We start from the raw sequence: 21,166 nt of genomic DNA on the forward strand, positions 1-21,166 counted from the left end.
CTCTGCAATATCTCCAAAGTGACAGAATCCGGCCGGAAATGTGAGTAATTCCCGAATTACTTCCTGGATTCTGTCAATGCAACGCTTTCCTGTGGAGGTCAGATATGGCCAAAACAAGAAGAGTCCCCTCGCGCAAGGTCTGGCTGACTTGCATGATTGTGCCAGAGAAAACTGTCTCGAGGACGAAAGTCTAAAAATCAAGGACAACACGGAGGCATACCTTAATTCCCCACACAAAGTCTTTGAAGAAGACAAGTGTGAGGGAATGCCCACTGTCTATGTGGATGGATGCTCGTACCATGTTGACAAAAACGGGGAGAAAGAACTGGTGGCCGGCGTAGGGAATGCCTGGGTGAAGGAGTTTCCAGAACCCTCCGCTGGATACAAAATTGGTCCCCGAAGTAGTCAGGTGGCAGAGTTGATGGCTGTGCATCAGGCCATCCTCGCTGCTGTCCAACATCAACTCCACGAACTGGTCATAATCACCGATTCAGATTATGTACGGAACGGGTTCGTGGAGCACCTGGTTAATTGGAAAACCAGAGGCATGTTATGTGCTAATAACAAACCCTTGAAACATGGGAAGTTAATCCAAAACATTGATGATCTGGTCACATCGAATGGGATGACCATCTACTGGAAAAAGATCAAGGGTCATTCCAAAGTAGAGGGACCAGACAAAACTGGAAATGACTTAGCTGATCAGCTGGCCAAAACCGGGGCCATCCAAGGGGATCTAATCGAAATAGAGTCCCTGTTGGGGGAAATCCAGGTCACTGCTATCACTAGGTCCCAGACAAATGCTCACAATGATCTTTCAACTGCCCAATGGAGCAAGGAGACCCCTGATGCTGATTTGATTACAGCTCAGAAGGGGGATCCAATTATTGGTAAGTTTTACCAACACCTTGAGGACCCTGAGAACTTTCCCCTGACGGATACCGATTACATTGGGAAAGAGGACCTAAGAGTGTTGATGAAATGTCCAAAAATGTTCCGGATCCAAGACGGTTTGTTGGTAAGGAAATCCCAAGCTGGCCATGATCAGTGGGTGGTTCCTACCTCATTCCGAAGCCTGATGTTAAGTCACGCCCATGATGCGGCCACCGCCGGTCATAGGGGGTTTCACACAACACTGGAAATCTTAAGAGAGGTTGCATACTGGCCACACATGGGCCAGGACCTCAACCAATATTTGAAGGGTTGTCTTGTGTGTGCACAATTTCAGCCAACATCCCTCACACACCGGGCACCTCTCCAAAAGAGGGGAATGACACTCCCATGGTCAGATTTGCAAATTGACTTTGTAGGCCCCGTGATTCGCTCGTCTAGAGGAAACAAGTACATGTTGACCGTTACATGCTTGTTTATCAAATGGGTGGAATGTCTCCCAGCCCCAAACTGCAAGGCAGAAACAGCAGCTGCCCTGATGATTAACCACATCTTTTCCCGTTTTAGTCTACCTCAAAGGATTGAGTCAGACAGAGGTAGCCACTTCACCAGTGAAGTAATGACAAAGATGTGGGAGATACTGGGGGTCAAAAGAAAGCTACATATTGCTTACAGGCCAGCTTCTTCTGGAGCAGTGGAGAGATATAACCGAACCATTGTGAGCATCTTAAAAAAGTTTGTGGCAGATTCTGGGCCAAGTTGGAATATCCGATTACCTCTGGTCCTAATGGCCATCAGATCTACCCCTTCATCTGCAACCAAAATGTCACCATTTGAGTTGATGACTGGACGCACGATGGTGCTTCCCCAGCATTTGCACTACAGAACCCAAGAGCAAACGTTGATAAATGCCTCCACAACTCATGAGTATGTGGAGAATTTAAGGAAACACCTTCAGCATGCTTTTGCCTATGCTCAGCGGAATCTAGAAAGATCAGCCGAGAGCATGAAGACCCACTATGATTTAAAAACTACCCGAAAGGAATATAAGGTGGGTGATCGGGTCTATCTATACAATTTCCAAAGAAACCAGGCCAAACAGAGAAAATGTTTGCCTACATGGAAGGGACCGTTTGAAATTATAGACAAGATCTCCCCTGTGGCCTACAAGATCCGCAACCCCAAAGGCGGTTTGGCAGAGGGGGAAGACAAGTGGGTACATATAAATCAGCTAAAGTGTTGCCATCCCAGGCACACTCTGCAGCAACTGGAGGAGTCCTCTGCAATGCCAGAGGGGACCGCTCCAGATTAATTCAGTTCCAACCCTAAAATATCCCACATATAGTCTCTAAAATATTATACTCTTGTAAGCCACTGTCTTTGAATGATAACTTGTATCTCAAAAGTAAAATGTTAGGTATGTTAAAGTATAAAATGTATATGTCTGCCACACCATTAATAGTGGTGGAAAAATGTCTACGAATAGGTATTGCCGCTTTTCCTTTGTCGTCCTAGGAGAAAGAAAACCTGGAGACTGACCAAGGAGGACGACCGGGAGCCGAGACCCGAGGGGCCCAGGGTACCGCCCAATCCTCCCATCAGGACCAGCCAGGAGAACTGATTGATCGACTGGAGGGAGGAAAAGATGCTGAACTGTGCCACCTACAGGATTGGAAGAAGATAATGGGGACATACCAGCGCAAGGGCTCAAAACCTCCTTTGCACCCGACTTCCCCTCGACTTGAATCAAAGCGCAGTCGGGCGGGGGGATTTGTCATGGGTGTTGACCCATGTTGAATCAATAGACTGGGTAGATGTGGGGATGAGCTGTGGCCGCCCATTATTCTATCCCAGAACAAACTAAATCAATAGACTGGGTGGATGTGGGGATGAGCTATCGCCGCCCACATTCACGCCAGAATAGGAGAACTGCGCAGTTGACACGAGACCACTCCAAAGATACAACCTTCTTGTGAGGAATTCATTTTCTTAATCCCAAAAATGGTTGCATTACCAGTACTCACCACTATCAGAAAGCCGGCGTTTTAAAATCACCAGACTTTTGTGTAAAACTGAACAAATGAAACAAAACCAGACCAGGGAAAGACTTGCTAAGAGGTGGATACAATGTAAAACTATATTCTGAAATGACTTGAAGGAAGTAATTATTTAATGTATATGTAAAAATTGTCAGTTTGATTTGAATGTAGAAAACTGGGAACAAAAAGTGACATTTAGCTGAAACCTGGCTTAATGAAACTGAATTCTGCCTGACAACTACCCCCGACAGGAGTTGATACTGGATCAACAGCTGTGTTCCCAGGCCTGGCTGCATCCTGAGGTCACATGGCCCTGTTGATTAGATTAGGGGTGGAGCAGCTGGGGACTACAGGGAGTTGAACAAAGGCCTGTCCTGGACTCAGGCAAATGTTATATTGGGGGGCCGTAAAGTGGCTTCCTCTTAGGGGAAACTGGGAGGGGCAGTGCCTCTGCTAGCAGCTGAGCTTGGGGGAAGTGGATAAACCAGTTATTTCACCCTGTGATGTGGGAAGCCACACCCCTTTTTGACCAGGGCATAATTTTAAAAAGATAGATAACTCAAAGTGCGGACTTGTCAGAATTATATAAGTAATATCATTATTTTTGTGATTTTTCTGTGAACATTTTGAGATGCGTTAGGACCCTGTGGTGTATTCTGGGGGGTTGCTGGCGGAAAATAGGGTCTCACTCCAAATGTCTGCATGTTAAAAATCTGACACTTCATCAATTAATGTCCATACTCCTTGCGCACATGTGTGTAAATTTGGGTAATTGTCCGATATTGCAAAACCAGTTAAAAAGCGCAAAATGTTGTCATTTTTGAATGCAAGCCCCCAGGAAGATCAGAGGCGGACAAGCATGCACCATAAGGAATATATAATGTGCACATGTAATTTCAACAAATTGTATATCTGGGAAGGATGTATTTGAATCAAATATAGATTTGTGGGCAAACTGACCAGGGGAGGATCCTTTGACCCATAAAACCTACAGCATCACTCCGACTCACATTTCCTTCCCCCAATCATGGGAGAGGGGAGAATTGGGCCAATAACAAGTAGAGAGGGTCAGGTTAGCTAGGCCCAGGCACACACCCACTTTCAAAAGACATAAAAAGAGCCACTGGAAGCTAGAGAGGACATTCAAATCCAGTTGCTGCGGAGCGTTTTGCCGGACCACACAACATCCACAAGATACCAGTTCCAGACTGACTCCAGCTACATACTCCAGAACCTAGAACTTATACTTTAGAACCTCAATCAGAGGCCTAAAACCACAAGCTGAGTTCTCTGCAGCAGGCCTCAAATCATTGCAAGCTACTCACAGCCGGGCGAGCTGCTTGAATCCCGTGCCAAGAACCTTTGCCAGGACCAGTGCAGAGATCCAGGAGCCGTGCAGAGACCACTGTATCCGGACAGACCAGACCAGTGCCAGACCAGACCAGACCGTGCAGAACCGCAGACCCAGAGACCAGATCGCTGTGAAGTGCCGCTAGCCTGATTGATCAGATCCGTGACGAGCTCCAGTCCTTGCAAAATATATTGTGAGTATGTAGGTCAGATTGTGACAGAAATATGCTCTTAGTTTAAAATAATCTAATCCAAACTATTTTAATCTAACCAGAACTGCCTCCTAGAAGTTGTCACTTGTCATTTTGTAAAGTTGCACCACTGTCACTTGTCAATTCTGCAGCTGCATAGCTGTCACTTGTCAATTTGAGTTACTTTAAATCCGAAAAATGACTCTTACAAAATCGTTCATATCTCTGGGAACGTTCGTCCTAGGAACTTGGTTTAACTTTCCTCTGAAAGCTTAGAATCTCAGCCCAAGTATCTCTCACTCACCCTGAACCTCCTAAAGGGAATTAAAAGCATTTGCAGCATATTTCTCACTTCATTGCCACCACATTCAAAGCACTTGGGCCTGTGTTTTAAAACTCATACCGGTTTTCTCTAAGCTTGCTGGGGGGGAACTGAATTTCGTATTGTATTTTATTGCATTCCTGAGAACTGTGTGCTCCTCTTTCCATCTACTTCCATGTCTTACATTGCATAGGGGAGGGGGGTGAATTGCCAGAGAAATAGTGATTATATTATCTTTTGCTAAAATCATCTCAAGTATTTCTGTACTGCATTTTATTCCTCATTGCTTTTCCCTTGAAATCATAAAAGTATTTTTGCTACTTGATCCATCCTATACTAACTCCTCATTGATTATAAAGAAGTGTGCTAGTGTCAGATTACCCATTGTTGATTAACATTATATTTATAAGGGCGATATCGATTATTAATTTATTATAAAAGCGTGGTATCTATATTTTGTCTTATTTCTCAAATAAACCTTTTAAACTTGCAAAACAGAACTACTTCTTGGCTCAGTGGGGTCAAGGGGATTCTAAGAGAGGGGTGTTATATAGGGGTAGTCATCCAGAACTCATGAACTGGACATAAAGATATATCAATAAGGGTTTCCATTCAGTATCCCAGACTAGGCATTGACTTAGCTGTAGTGTTGAATTGAATCTTCTTACAGACTGAAGGGATACAGAGACAGTCCCCAGTGCAAGTGTGTGTGACTGGCGGGGGGATCTGGGCCCAAGTTCAGAGGGTGTCCAGGTAAACAGCGCAGGTCTGGTTACAGCCAGATGGTCAGAAGGGGAGAGGAGGAGAAAAAGCTGAAGCAAAGAGAAAGGTTTTGAGGTGCTTCCAGAACTAGAGATGGTTCTCTTCAAGTTCAAGGGAGGCAGGGAGGCTGTTCCACAGGGAGGCCCCAGCTGAGGAGAGAGATCTACCACCAACTTGTTGCTTGGAGAAGCGACTGACCCTGAGGGAGTTGGAGGCGGATGAGTGAAGGGCTCGAGAAGCGAGATATTTAGGAAGAGAGAGTTGAAGGTATTGAGGCCCTGTGCCCCAGAATGCCTCGTGGACAATGCATAGGGTTTTGAACTTAATCCTCGCAGCCACTGGGAGCCAGTGCAGGGATTTCAGTCCTGGAGAAATACGATCCCTGGGCTTGAGGCCAAGGACAAGTCTTGCAGTCCTGTTCTGGATGAGTTGCAGAGGGCGGAGAGTAGAGGCAGGAAGATTTAGAAAGAGGCTGTTGCAGTAATCCAGCTTAGTGGGAACCAGAGCTTCTGGGGGGAGGAGAGGAAAGGAAGAATACCTCAGGTGGTGCAGCTGGTAGTGTGACTTTTTAGAGATGTCAGAGATGTGAGGAGAGAAGGAGGGTGTGGAGTCGAAGATGACCCCAAGGGTTTTAGCCTTGCAGGTGGGAGTAGGAAGAGGGCCAAGAGAGACTGACCAGAGAGTAACAGGGAAGGAGGGAGTAGGTGTGCCAAAGAGAAGAATCTCAGTATTACTGGTGTTAAGGCAGAGGTCATTGGAGACACACCACTCCTGGATAGCAGACAGACAGTCAGAGATGAGGGACAGAGAGGAGGTGGCCGAAGGTAGCCTGAAAAGGAGCTGAGTGTCATCCACATAGCACTGACAGTTGGGGCAGAGAACAGCAATGCGGTGGGCAAGGAGTGCCAGGTATTGGTTGAACAGCCAGGGAGAGAGGTTAGAACCCTGGGGGACACCACAGGTAGAGAAAAAGATAGCGGAGAAGAAGGACCCAAGTTGGACCTGGGAGGATCGGTCAGAGAGGAAAGATGTAAGCCACGCCAAGGCCTGACCGGTGATACCCAGGTTGACACAGAGACAATTGAGCAGGATGGCATGGTTGACAGTGTCAAATGCAGAAGAGAGATCAAGGAAGATGAGGACACAGGGGGTGTTAGAGTCAAGGTTGGAGAGCAGGTCTTCACGGATGTTCAGGAGAGCAGTTTCGGTGCTTCTTGCCGCTCTGAAGCCGGGCTGATGGTCATGAAGACAACCAACAGATTCAGAGTGGAGATTAAGCTGGGAGATGGCCAGTTTCTGCAGGAGCTTGCCCAGCAATGGAGTGATGAGATTGGGCGATAGTTAGCCGGGCAGGAGGGATTGGCAGAGGGTTTCTTAAGAAGAGGGTGCACAAGAGAGTGCTTCAGGGGGGATGGAAAGACTCCAGCGGTGAAGGAGTGGTTGCAGGGCAGGAGTCAGGGAGTCAATGTGGTCCTTGATGGTTTTGGAGGAACAGGGGTGAACCTGTTTTGATGAGACTTTAATAGATCAGACTTGTCTAGAAACCTCATCTGCGGAGAAAAGGGGAAAGGCAGAGAAGGAGGGAGGAGAGGTGGCTACAGAAGGGCCAGAGGAAGAGCAGGGAGTAGAAGGAGGGCGGGAAGAGGAGGAGAGTGAGGACAGGATGTCCTGAGTTTTAGAGATGAAGTGAGAAGCCAGAGCCGTGCAGAGGGCCTGGGAAGGGACAGGAGAGGTAGAGACTGCAGCAGGATTGGCCAGTTCCTTGCAGATTTTAAAGAGTTCAGCTGAATTGTTTGATGCCGCAGAGATGCGGGCTTGGATATGCGCTCTCTTCTTGGTGAGGACAGAGAGACGATATTGCCTCTAGAGCAGGCAGCATGCCAGTTTGTCGGAGGATGTACATGAAGCACGCCATTTCCTCTCGGCCACCCTGCACTGACGGGAGGATTTACTATCACTAACGGCTTAGGGAGACATGACAGAGGTGTAAGACTGACACAGTTTCCGTTGCTAGAAAAGGGTGGGGGACAACCACAATATATACTGTGGCAACAGATGGACAAGGATAATTTGAGGTATAAGCTACCCTTATTGACTGCGGGAGCAAGGAAATGGATTCATGAGCCAGAAAGATTGATGGCAGGGACGACATTGGCAGCGGGTGACATGAAGAGTTTACTTTCAGCCATTCTTGGGGAAGTAGCTGACAATGTTTGGAAACAAGCAGGGTATCCCATAGGGACAGTGCAGAACAAAGCACACAATGGAGCACCATTCATTAACTGCAGAGCCACTGTATGGCAGATTCTCAGGGTACAGTACCCAGACATATCTGATATAAGTGCAATCATGGCATGCAAAATGCGTGAGGATGAAGACCCACTTCAATATGTTCAGTAGATACAGGAACGTTGGTGTCTTGAGATGCGTGGACTGTGGGACAAAACAGTGGGTTTATTCTACAAAGCCAGGGATTACCAGAACAGGTAAAGAAGCAATTAAAAAAAAACTGTGGGGATGAAGGCAAAGCCAGGGTCAGAAATTCAGCCTACTATAGTGCATTGTTGTTGACTAAATCAGGAGAACGCGAGATACCCAACTATTATGCCCAAGATTACACACAGATGCAGACATATGCACTGCAAATGGCACCAGCACAGCATACACCAGTCCAGTCACAACAGCCTATGATGTATACATCATAGGCTGACCCGGATGTACCCACAGCCATCGCAAGCAGAGGTGCAGCAGAACACTGTAGACATGAGACACGCAGACACCACAATGCAGACTCCTACACAGAGACTAGGGGGCGCAACCATAGTAGGAGGGAATCCTTTCACATGGACAGGGATGACTTTATATCCTCAATAGGACAGCCCACAGACTGACTTGATGTGTTCAATCCTATTTGTTGCACCCAAACCGAACAAGGAACTACGTGTAGGGGTACCCATATGTGACAAAACTTTTCCTTTTCTCGTAGATACGTGGGCGACCAGGTCCTGCATTAAGGACGGTAGGAACCCGATGTCAGGCGTTGCCATGAATGCTCAAGGGTTCTCTGTGGCTACGAATTTGGTTCCGTTTACTGACGAATTGGTAATTTCCATTGGGGAACATGACCTCACTATGCCACTGTTATATTCCCGCCAGATGCCAGTTATCATAATAGTGAGCTTATGGCCCTTGGAACGTGAATTTATGGCTGGATGGCATTACACCAGAATAATTCTGAGTCCAAATAACCGGACAAACTCAAGAAGATGGCAAGTTGCTTTTTTATTAGCAATTATCTAGGGAGGTTACAACAAACATCAACAGACGTACACTCAGTCTCTCAGCGATTTCCACAAAAAATACAATGATATACTGTTTTTTACATCAGAATGATGTCATAATATGTGGCAATAGTGAAAACCCTATCAAGGGTTGGGATTGATTAAGGGACACATCTAGATATACAAACATATAGGGGCTAGGTTTGTTATTGGCTGTCCGATATCAGGTTGACAATTTATGCCTACCAGTGTTTCATTGGTTTCTTAAACTATAAGGTTCCACGTTATAAGACTAATACAATTGGTCTGGCATGCTTGTGCCATGTCTGGAACATTCGGTTCAATTAGCAGCACGTAAGTCAAGACCCAGGTGCAAATATATAGGACATGAGGCTGCCCTACCACCCAATTAGCCCAGCATCTCTCGTCACCCATGCCTTCTGACATGAAATTCTCTTTGTACTTGGCCTTGCAGAGTATTCTTGTCCTGGGAATGCATGGGAGTGAGGGCACTCGCTATTGTATCTGGAACTCCAAGTTCAAACCCTATTCCATCCTTGACTCACGTAACAAGAGACCACATTTGTTCATTCTGCAAGCTTTTAAATGCTTAAATGAATTAAACTTTGGCATCCTTTGTTCTCTTTCTTGCACCTTAACATGAGAGGATTCATCCTCTGCACACTTGTTTTTCTTCAGAGTAGAAATCTGACCTCGACTTCTCAACTTCGCAGTTCTTGATTCAAAGGCTTCACACCCCTTCCTCTAGAAAGATCAGGCACATATACTGATTGTACTATGGACCAATAGCCCATATGATGTTTGTCTACTTAAAGGAATAGGAGCTGTTAAAATCAAGCTCAAGCCAGGGGCAATATTGCCGAGAGCAAAGCAATACCCTCTATCTAGGGAGGCAGACAAAGGTATTTTTGAGACAATCTCCACACTAGTGCAGCAGAGAATTTTGGTACCATCCGAATCTCAATGTAACACAGCTCTTACCCGGTGAAGAAAGCAGCAGGGGGATCATAAAGTTTTATTCAGAATTTGCACCCTTTAAACAATATTGTCAAAGCAAAAGTTCCCAATCCAGTGACACTATTATGTAGCATTCTGCCGGAAGCCACTCCCTTCTTGGTGATAGATTTGAAGAATGCATTCTTCTCTATCCCACTCCACGAAGAATCACATGATTTCTATATAGAAATAAATGATGGAAACATACCAGACTTCCACTAGGGTACTGTGAATTGCCTTCTATATTTAACAGTGTCCTGCAAATAGACCTGGGGAACGGACATCTAGACAGCACGGTCATCAGATATGTGGACAAAATCTTAATATGCAGCAGGACAGAAGAACAGTGCCAAAATGACTTGGTACAGTTGTTGACAGTTTTGGCAGACAAGGGCTACAAGGTGGACAAAGCAAAATTACAGCATTGCCAGACGGAGGTCCTATACATTTGACAGCTGATATCCCAGGAGAGTAAAAAAGTGACCCATGAAAGAGCAGAGGCCATTTTCAGGACACCACCACCAGACGGTGAAGGAGATGCAACAATTCTTGGGTCTTTACAATTATTGCAGGACCTGGGTATTCGATTACAGCACGTACACTAGACCTCTTTTAAATGGGTTTAAGGAGACCCACAGGTGGGATGGCAAACTAATGTGGACAGGGGAGATAACAGAAGCATTCGATGAATTGAAAGGGGCAATTTGCATGGCTCCAGTCTTAGGGAGTCCTGATTATAATGCAGAATTGTATTTGTTTTCACACATGAATGGAACAGTAATGACAGCAGTGCTCACACAGAAGACTACCATTGGGCACAAATCTATAGCTTATTACAGTGGACATTTAGACCCAGTGGTGAGAGGCCACTATCCTTGTGAACAAGCACTGGCTGCTGCTACATTTGCAGTAAGAAGTCAGGAATTGTCACAATGGGTTGTAGCACACCTCTGTATGTGGAGCATGCCCTTTTTGCCATTCCAGAGAAGCCCAAGAGCATGTTGACCAAAGAGAGAGCATCCGGATATGCAGTAATTATCTCAAATCCGGCAATAAAAGTAGTGAGGTGTAGAGTTCTAAATCCGGAGACATATATAGTAGAGCCAATAGAGGAGGGAGACTATGCACATGGCTGTGCTACATTTACCTAATATTATGACATTTCTCAAGCGTGGGAGAAAGCTCTTCGGTGGGATGTACTTCTTAATTGACAGGTCCTCAACAATTGACCAGACAACGGGGAGAACGACATACTGGGACAACAGTTGTGAAGTTAGAGCAGAGAGGGACATTTGAAGTGGTGAAGAGCACAAGATTACCCTGTCATTTTTCAGTGCAGGCAGCAAAATTAGAAGCACTTCTTATAGCACTAGAGATACATAAGGAGAAAGAGATCACATTGTACTCCAACTCAACCTACTTGACATTAACCGTACATGGAGCACTGTCACATTGGAAAAGGAGGGGCTTCTGACATGCTGATGGCACACCAGCACAGCACATGCCCCTGTTGGATAGGCTCACAAGAGCACTAGAGACAGGGGGTTGTTGCCTGCTATCTGCGCACAAAGACACAATTCAGCTAAAATTGGCGTAAAGTTTAATTGAAGAAATCTTGAACAGCCTTAGGAAAATTCATAAAGCAGCCTGACACGTGTTTCGAGCTGAAATGCTCGTCATCAGAGGCTGGTAATTCTGTGCATGATTATATAAAGATCCAAAACATCAAACCAAAACAGAGATAAACAGAAAATAAAACATAGAGGGTTGGCATTGTTATACCAACAGTTACGGTTCCAAGTAAGGGATACATGTGTGGCCGCACCCGCAATGTTAAATGAAAGGGTCAACATAGACAACGGATAAAAGTAATATACCAGCATATGATTGCATGAATAGAAATTATGAACAATTAATCAGATTGCATAATTTTGTTTAAAATAAAGGATGGAGTAATTGCATCCATAGTTACCAGAGTCATTGCATGATCAATAGTTTGGAAGAGAAACAAAAATAAATACGAATTAAACGCATCGGAAGCATTTAATTTAGGTACGCTTTGCTTTACCTATTCTTTATATGTTTGCATCATTAACTTCATAGTGCTTAGTTGTATATAATGACGAATAGTCAGAGTGAAGAGGATCTATTTATATCTCCCCAACAGTTGAGCCCACGTTATTTATATATCTGGAAGACTAATCAATTACCGGTAAGCACTTTTAACCTCAGTAACACCTTTTTAAACAGCACCATTTTATGAGTGACTTACCTTGACCTTCTCTAACTATATGTTATATTCTCCAATAAATTTCACAGTCCGGGCTGATTTACAAGGATAATAAGGTAACTCCTTCCCCTTTTTCAGTTAATTGATCCTTTGGGTTTGCCCATTGAGTGGGAGAGACATTACCTCTCATGCTTTTGTTAAAACATGTTTTTGGACTACTAATTGATGTCAATTCGTATTTATTTGTGTTTCTCTTCCAAACTATTGATCATGCAACGACTCTGGTAACTATGGATGCAATTACTATATCCTTTATTTTAAACAAAAATATGCAATCTGATTAATTGTTCATAATTTCTATTCATGCAATCGTATGCTGGTATATTACTTTTATCCGTTGTCTATGTTGACCCTTTCATTTAACATTGCGGGTGCGGCCACACATGTATCCCTTACTTGGAACCGTAACTGTTGGTATAACAATGCCAACCCTCTATGTTTTATTTTCTGTTTATCTCTGTTTTGGTTTGATGTTTTGGATCTTTATATAATCATGCACAGAATTACCAGCCTCTGATGACGAGCATTTCAGCTCGAAACACGTGTCAGGCTGCTTTATGAATTTTCCTAAGGCTGTTCAAGATTTCTTCAATTAAACTTTACGCCAATTTTAGCTGAAATGTGTCTTTGTGCGCAGATAGCAGGCAACAACCCCCTGTCTCACTTACATACCGTTGGCAATGTTGGCAGGTTGCCCTCAACCCTTGCCTCATTCTGCAGCCCTTGCTCAACACATCTAACAGTCAGGGCGCCTGTTTCCCACAACAATCCTTTTCTGCCAAATACAAAGTTGTCACAAGAGCACTACACTACACTACCATTGCAGTAGTGAAATGCCAAGCCCACACAAGGGGGAGGACGTGGTTTCCCATGGCAACAAGCCACAGATGCAGAAGCAAAGGGAGCAGTCTATTTTTTTAATTAAGAAATAGTTGAATTTGACGTGATGGTACCCGGTACAAATACCTTTAACATTAACATTAACTTCACCTAACAAATGCATGCAGGTGCTCAACATGATATTGCGAGAAGGGTATAGTTCATTGCCATTACCCAAACAATAGAATTGCGGGGCTGGGCACCAGTAGAGGAAAAGAAGCTATGAATAAGGAGGGGGTGTTCAATATCCCCCACAGATGCTATGTGGCAAAAGGACTGCACTGGAAAGCCAGTCATTCCCTGTAGATTATTGCAAGTAGCGCTTAGGCAGCTACACTACCCGACCCATCTGAGAAAAGAAGTTCTTGCAGCGCAGATAGCAGAAGACTGGTTCTGCCCCAACCTAGCAGAGCACGTTGCCGCATTTATGAATAATTTCCTTGTGTGTCAACAATTTACAGCAGGACATAAATTGCATGTAGTGAGAGAAGCAATACCCTGCCCTAATGGGCCCCTCCAACACTTCCATACAGATTATGTAGATATGATTCAAGTATGTAATGGTGTAACGCTTACCTGTGGACCTGATACCTTGGAGCCTTTGGAACTTAATTCTGTTTGAACAAACAATTGACAACAATAGAAAAATTGCTATAGCAGCTATTAACTAAGAAAAAACTACATGAGATGTGTATTCCCTTAAAACACTCTCTCCTCACCTGTGTTTTATTAATGTAGAGCTCTCCATCCTGCTTTTCTACAGGGGCACGTTGAGATGGCGAATCAGTGGAAACTTTGGTTGCTGTTGAACTCTTAGATCTCTTGCTTTGAAATGTCTATTCTTTGGAGAATGAGTTTTTAGGTAAGAAAACAGATGAATATACTGTAATCCTTTAGGGCTTGAATTGATTCCTATGTTGGAGAGATCTCTCTTTCTAATTATATTTATCTTCTTTCTCTTTTTTGCAGGTTCTATGAATTCGGGAAAGAATTTGGGCTGCGGGTGGCTGCGGAGTTACTTTACAGAACGTAAGTTCGCCAATACGGAGTAACTGCAGCCTTCTAGGTGAAGTGCAGTAACAATTGTGAGGTGAAAACTTGAAAATCTTTCAGGTACGTAAATGTTTATAAAATGTTTTTTCTGTTAAACTGTTAAGTTCATTATTTAACTTAAATACCTCTTGTGTTGTCTGCAGGCTTTCGGAAAGCTGAGGAAAAACCCTTTCGGAAGAAGAGTGGCTGCAGAAGAAACTTCTGACTGAGATGCTGCGGCTGCGAGCGAAGAAACTGCTGACTGAAGATGCTGTGGCTGTGACTGAAACTTCTGACAGAAGATGCTGACTGAACTAATAAATGTTCTTACCTAAGATAACCGCACCAGAGATAACTTCAGTTAGGTAAGTCTATTCTATGAACTAAGGTATTCTGTAACTATTCGTAAAACAAATGTCTCTAATATCTTCTTTCTTTGACAGGTTCTATGAGGAGAGACGCCGGTAGCGTTACCGGCTGTCAGCGGAAAAGACGTGAAGTGCACGTTCCAGCGAAGGCGGGGCTTATGTAGCTCCCTCTAAAAATATGAATAGAGCAGTGCTGCTACATGTAAATGGATCTTGCAGTGGCCATGTTGAGTGTAGGAAATTACTGCTGAACCTCATTAGGAGTCTATGGAAGTGGATACTGTGAATGGTGTAAATGCCATCTGTGCCAGGCTAACATCCACCTCTGACCCGCTGACTGACCCAATGTTCTCTGCCTAGCCTGAATGTCCAAATGGGGACCATGCTCACTGACTGGTGTCATGACAAATGGCTACAGGTCTATGCTTGTAGTAGTGTGTCAATTTTTTCACTTGATCGAAACCGGTCCATGCTCACACCCCGATGCCATCTGTGCAGCAAAATTCCTCGTCAGAGAGGTTTTCCCACAGTGTGTGGTGTGCAAGGTCCTCCGATCCAATAATGGACCTCACTTTGTAAATTAAGTGTTTGAGCACATCACAACCCTGCTGGGAATTAAGCACACGTTTTCTTGTGCTTATCACTTGTAAGCAAATGGAATTCGTGAATGTCTTAATGGCTTGCTCAAAGAAAAAATTGCAAAGATAAAAGCAACACTGAAAAAGGGATGGCTCCATTGCCTACCCATTGCATTACTTGCATTGCACAATCAGCCTGCACCTGACCACCATTTAACTCCTCTTGAGGTGGTGACTGGGCAACGCATGCGTTTACCACTTGCTCCTCCCACTAGAGCATTGACGGATGCCCAAATTGTTGCTGCTGTTCTTGGTACGAGGCTGGGGAGGTCGAAGAAGAATGATGAACATGACACACCAGTAGAACCACATGAACTGCTCAAAGCACTTCTTCTCTACCCTAGGGACCGAGTATTACTGAAGAACTTTACTAGGAGTGGCACAAGCCTCACTTTCAATGTCCCTAAACTGTAAAGCAAGCAACAGACAAGGCAGTATAAGTGTAGGGAAGAAGGCATGGAATTACCTTGGAGACATCAAGCCCTGCAGACGTGAGACCTCCCAGGCCCAACTTGTAGGTGGCACACCACAAGAAGAAGAAGAAAAAACACATCAGCAAATCCAGACACGGTCAAGAACCAGAGCTAGACAGGAGCATATGGAAAGCTAGATTAGGCACACCGTTTTTCTCACATTAGGTAATCATCGCAAATGCTTGAACTGATTTTAAATGAGTAATTTCACATGTGCAAAAACACTGAAAAGCACTTTATGAACTCATAGAAGCCTCAGAGCAAATGATAACAGCAAAAGGTTTTGTCTATGCTTTTCTTCTTTACGTTACACACACCTATCCAATATTAACAATAAGTAGCGTGCCTATTATTAATTCACCCAAAGGTCCACTTTATTTTCGAGCTACTGTTTATCGCTGCATGGGCACAGTATTATCACAGAAGAGCCTGATTAACCCAACAATGATAATGATGAACATTAGGAGTTTTGGTAAGCGTTTGTGTTGAGTTTACAGAAAAAGTCAGAAGCGCACAGCTGTACAAGACATGGAAGCTGCCGTCAGAGCCATTGTTTTGAAATGTTTCACATTCTGCTGTCTCTGGGCCTCATCAGGAGTCTGCCAGTATCCCAGGGGTAATACTGCCAGGATACCACCAGCACAAACAGCATTACTGCTACACGATCCGGCGCTATGAGCGCCGGATCATGAATAGCTGTTGGGCGGTTATTGCCCATTCACCATTGGGTTCACATGACTCAATGGAATTGGGGGTGCTAGTACCCACTGTGGTAATTGTGCCAGCGGTAATAGCACCAAAAATGGCCGAAAACAGGCAGTAAGTGGACATTATTATGTCCAGCTTTTTGCTGAAGGCAAAACTCCAATTTACCGCCCAAATTGAGATTGTGCCAGCCCTTAAATGTGGCGGCAATAGCTTTACTGCTGCATTTAAGGGCTGCCGCCCAACTCATGAGGCCCTCCATCTCTTTATCCTCTTTACGTTGCAAAAGTTTACATTATCTCACACACGCACTGAAGTATATGTTAACACAACCCCAAATCCTGTTATTACCAAAGCTATATCTGAAACGGTCACCAGTGCTGCAAGAGAAGTAAAAAGACTCGGATGAAGCACAGGCATGGATTTTGAGCATCTAAATGCTTATATAGCAGATTCGGCCAACATGTCTACTAACGTTTGGTATCAGCATATGATCAAGGTCGGGACAGAAGCCACAATAGAGAACTGCTATGTGTGCTCTCTCATCCCCTATGAGTGCTTCCAGAACATTCATAGCCACAGAAATTCCAGCAGCCTGAGCACAATGCCTTATGCATTTAGCTCTCTGCACCACAAGGGGCTGATTTCAAAGAAGATGGGTCACACTGCAATCTATGTCACAGAAGACGTTCCCATATGACGACAGCTATATCAAGTGTCAGGCAATGATAGATGACTACTGGAGTTCAGACAAGACAATTGAATACATTTTTAATGGCCCAAACAAAGGAGAAGCAAGAGTAGTGACACAAAAAGAGTTGCAATGTCCGAACACAGGGAAAAAAGAGACAGGAGGGCTGCCAGGATGCTGGGAGAGACCTCAACTGCTGGCGTACAGACAAGTGTTCACAGGAGAAGGATGGATCGAAGGGATGATGGGGTGCAAGGCACAGGCACTCTAAATGGTTCCAGTAGAAGTGGTACAGGAGAAAAACAATGACTGTCTCAAGGAATGGGCAGCAAGTGCAAAGCTGCTCATGTTGGTAGAGAATGAAGCAGGCCTTATGTTGATTACACTACTCGAGAATGCTTCCCTGTGTTTCTAGAATGACGGTCCAGTAAAAGTTGGGATGAACAAAGGATGCAAACGAACATCGAAGATATAGGGTATGAAGCTTGGTACTGCAGTGATAATGGACCACTACTGGGCCTGTGGTTCCAAGGCATACATGCAACTACCACCAAACCGGGGAGGGATATGCTCCCTACTACAGCTGAACACACCAGCATTAGGGGTGTCTCAAAAGGACATACAAGTAGATGGGTTCCCCAAAATGGATGCACACCAGAGGAAGAAGAGATCCATGGATCTGACAAGAGTAAGGAGAGAAAACAACATATCAGCAAAGATGGAAGAAGCACCAGAGCACAGACTGTTCGGTAGAACTGAAATGTTCTTTGAGCCAGTTGTTCCAGGAGTTTCAGGCCAACTCGACCCACAAGTGGTTCCGGATCACGAGATGGGAACTGTTGCAGACAATACATTCGACAGTCAAGGGGTTGAACGCTATCAAGGAAGAACTGAGAGCTGTCACACAAATGACCCTACAGAACACATATATTCTGGATCTCCTCACAGCCATGGAAGGGGGCGTGTGCACAAAGATTGGGCTGTCTGGCTGCACATATGTACCCTGTCATGATGGAGAAAATAGGACACTCACAGAAGCAATAATGCAGTTATCAGATTTACATGCCAAGACAGAGGCAGTAACTAACCCAGTAGGAGAAGATGAAGATTGGCTGACATACATTTTTTCCTGGATACCACCATGGATAGCTAATGGACTGAAGGTACTCAAAGTTGCCTTAGTGCTCGTAGTGTTAGCATTCTGTGTCATTAGATTAGCTATAGCCCAATGCAAGAAGACCACCGAGAAGACAATACAGATGAAAATATTATTGGACATAGAAACAAAAGCAGACGGAGAGACACAGACTTTCAACGTGTTACAGTCACACCTGAAGCAATGTCCTCTCGTCACACAAAGTTAACTTTTCCACCGGATCCACGCAATGATATGGGTATGGTGCAAGCTTGATGGAGACTGCTGTTATAGGACCTGGAGTTTAGACTGACAAGTTAAGTATCATGGTCACTTGAGAGGAGTGACGAAAGTATAGATCCCAAAGCCGAACATGAACAGGGAGAACGGTCAAGGAAGTGTGGGTGATTTATTGGCCATAGGGCAGATTGAAGAGGAGACCTAAACGTGTCCCTCATTGCACCTATCCCACTCTCATCTTGTCAGCAGAGAAATGAGAGGAGTACATCATTCCTGGTTCCATAATCTCCATCGTCGATGTACCACAGGGGTGAGAAACGCTATTCACTCAGACAGCCTTTTAGACCATGTCCTAATGACACCACTGAAGATATCAGTTTGGAGTCAGTGGAGCAGGTAGACTGACTGCGATGGTGTCCAGTCAAATGATCGAATACAAAGGGTCGAATGGTCAAAGGATCGACACCAAAGGATCACATTTTTTTTTTAATTATATATTTTTTGGGGGTTTTTCGTTTAGTGAAAAAAGTGGTTTTTACCACAAAAACGGGATGGGGAGGCCCCCCAAAAAAAAAAAATGTTAAAAAAAATGTTAAAAAAAATTAGATCCTTTGGTTTTCGGTCCTTTGGTGTCGATCCTTTGACCATTTGACCCTTTGGTTGTCGATCCTTTGACCTACAACCACTGCGACCATGCAGAAGCTGATGGCATCACAAAAAGACTGTGACATAGACGAATTAGAAATGAAGCACATATGGAACCCTAGAGGACGCTTTACAGACACTTAGGTTACATTACTTGCAGACACAAACAACATCCTTATGACCCACTTAGATAGAGGACAGACACACTCTTGCTATGCATTAACTGCAAGTTACACAAGAAAACATATGAACTGCTTGCAGATGCTAAATGCAATGAACATGGGCAGCCACGTAAATCAAGATGGAAGCCACGATTTCATTGAAGTTATGAAAGGTGCTAAAAGGACCCGAATATACAGAGAGAGGTTGACATGCTGATTTGACAGGGACACGCAGACCAGGATCCCAGTCCAGCCACTGTGCATAGTCTTGCTAAGGAAACCAAAGGAGAAAGTTTCATATTAGCAGATGTGATAGGACACCTGTGTGTGTTAAAGCTGAAAATCCTCATAAATTCAAGCAGGGGAAATCAAGTGTGTGGTCCTTGCACACGTGATCTGAACTTGGGAGACAAAGCCTATTCATTCGAGCCAGACTGAGGCAGGATGATACAAATGTAATGCAAAGTTCAAAGCCTAATGTTCTGTCTCAAGGCCTAGAGGATCGCAGATGGCAACTTGTTGAGCACATGCTGCACCTTTGGGGCCATCCATAGTTGCACTTGGGCTGGTAACTTTCCAAAGCTCCAAGACTGTGAAGACCCTCTTTGACCAATTCCTGTTCACCTTCCACACTAAGCTCAAACTTTGTTGCATAACCCAATCACAGTTGTAAGGGAGGCATGGTATCACAAGTATGACACTGACACAAGAGTTACACATTTCAAAACCCTCAATAAATTCTTGGGGTTTGGAAAAACTCCTACTTTGTGCTATAGCTATGATGGGAGTAGTCTCTACCATCGAATAATAAAGAAAACACAGTCCTAGTCAGTCCTTGTCAAATCAAAATGGCATATACTAACAAAACCTACCTCCTACCCTATCTCTTATACAAAAAGTGTGTAAAGGAGAATGTGTATGCAAAGGAAAGTAAGTTTTATAGCATAAAGGATCAAGGTGGCTGAGTCAACTTTCCTCCCCACGTTGGACAGCAGAGAGTAAGGCAATACACATAAACAGGATGACACTCTGGCTTAGGTTATCAAAAAAAAGGTCAGTGCAAAACGTGAGTCGAGGCCCGCTTGGCCTTCAATGTTAAAGTCACTTATTCCAGTTTTTTAAAAGATCTTTCACAGTTCGACAAAGGTTCACGTAGGTCTCCCTCTGTCGGGCTCAGACATTTCAGCACAAAGTTCCTGATTCAACATAGATCTCCCTCAGCCGGGCTCGGACCTTGCAGGGATTCCCTTCCCCAAGCTTTATTCACATTAGTTAGGGTTCCCTTCTCATAACTTATTTCATGTTTCCGGTCTCCCTCAGTCGGGCTTGGACCTTTCACTGATGTCGAAGACTTTCGAATGTGCAAGGCTTTTACCATAGACCTCCGCAGGACCACTTTGACTTTTGCTTCAGCTCTCCCTCATGTTATTTGCCCCAGTGTCTCTTGGTTTTGGTAGTTCCATACCACAATCAAAAAAGTTCAAAAGAAATCTTCCTCTTAAACCCATCACCTTTTAACTTCCCATTTTGTCGTGGTTAATCTTGACCATTGCACATTTCAGAGTTTGTTCACTTTGCAGCTTTATAACAACACATCAAACATTTTGCGGAGACTTTCGAGTGGGCTATTTCCTTTTGCTGGACCACTCTGCTACGCTGTATTACTGGCTTCACAGTTATCAGTAACTTAACAGTTCATTACTGGTTTGCTTTATTTCACGTCTCATCAGCCTGCACCCAACTTTCAATTGTGAGATACATTGTTGTGGCTTCAATCTTTCCTTGACACAAACTGGCCTTTCATGTCTTTCGCTAACTCACTGGTTGTGTGCATTCCTTTCTTGTCTCTGTGGCTTTGATTCACGCGATCAAGGTGGATACCACAGGGTTGGCCTTGCCTCCCCAACTCTGTCATTCACCCGGTAGGGTCGCTGGCTTCCTTGAAACACAATGCAGGTTTATTCTTGTCTGGGATTTGACTTTCTCCACATATCCTTTGCTGTTTCCCAGAGGAAACAACCTCCTACAGGGATCTTCAGGGTTTCCCTACCAGTCA

Source organism: Ambystoma mexicanum, chromosome 8 (assembly GCF_040938575.1).
Source record: "Ambystoma mexicanum isolate Mex_15411 chromosome 8, UKY_AmexF1_1, whole genome shotgun sequence".
NCBI lineage: Eukaryota > Metazoa > Chordata > Amphibia > Caudata > Ambystomatidae > Ambystoma > Ambystoma mexicanum.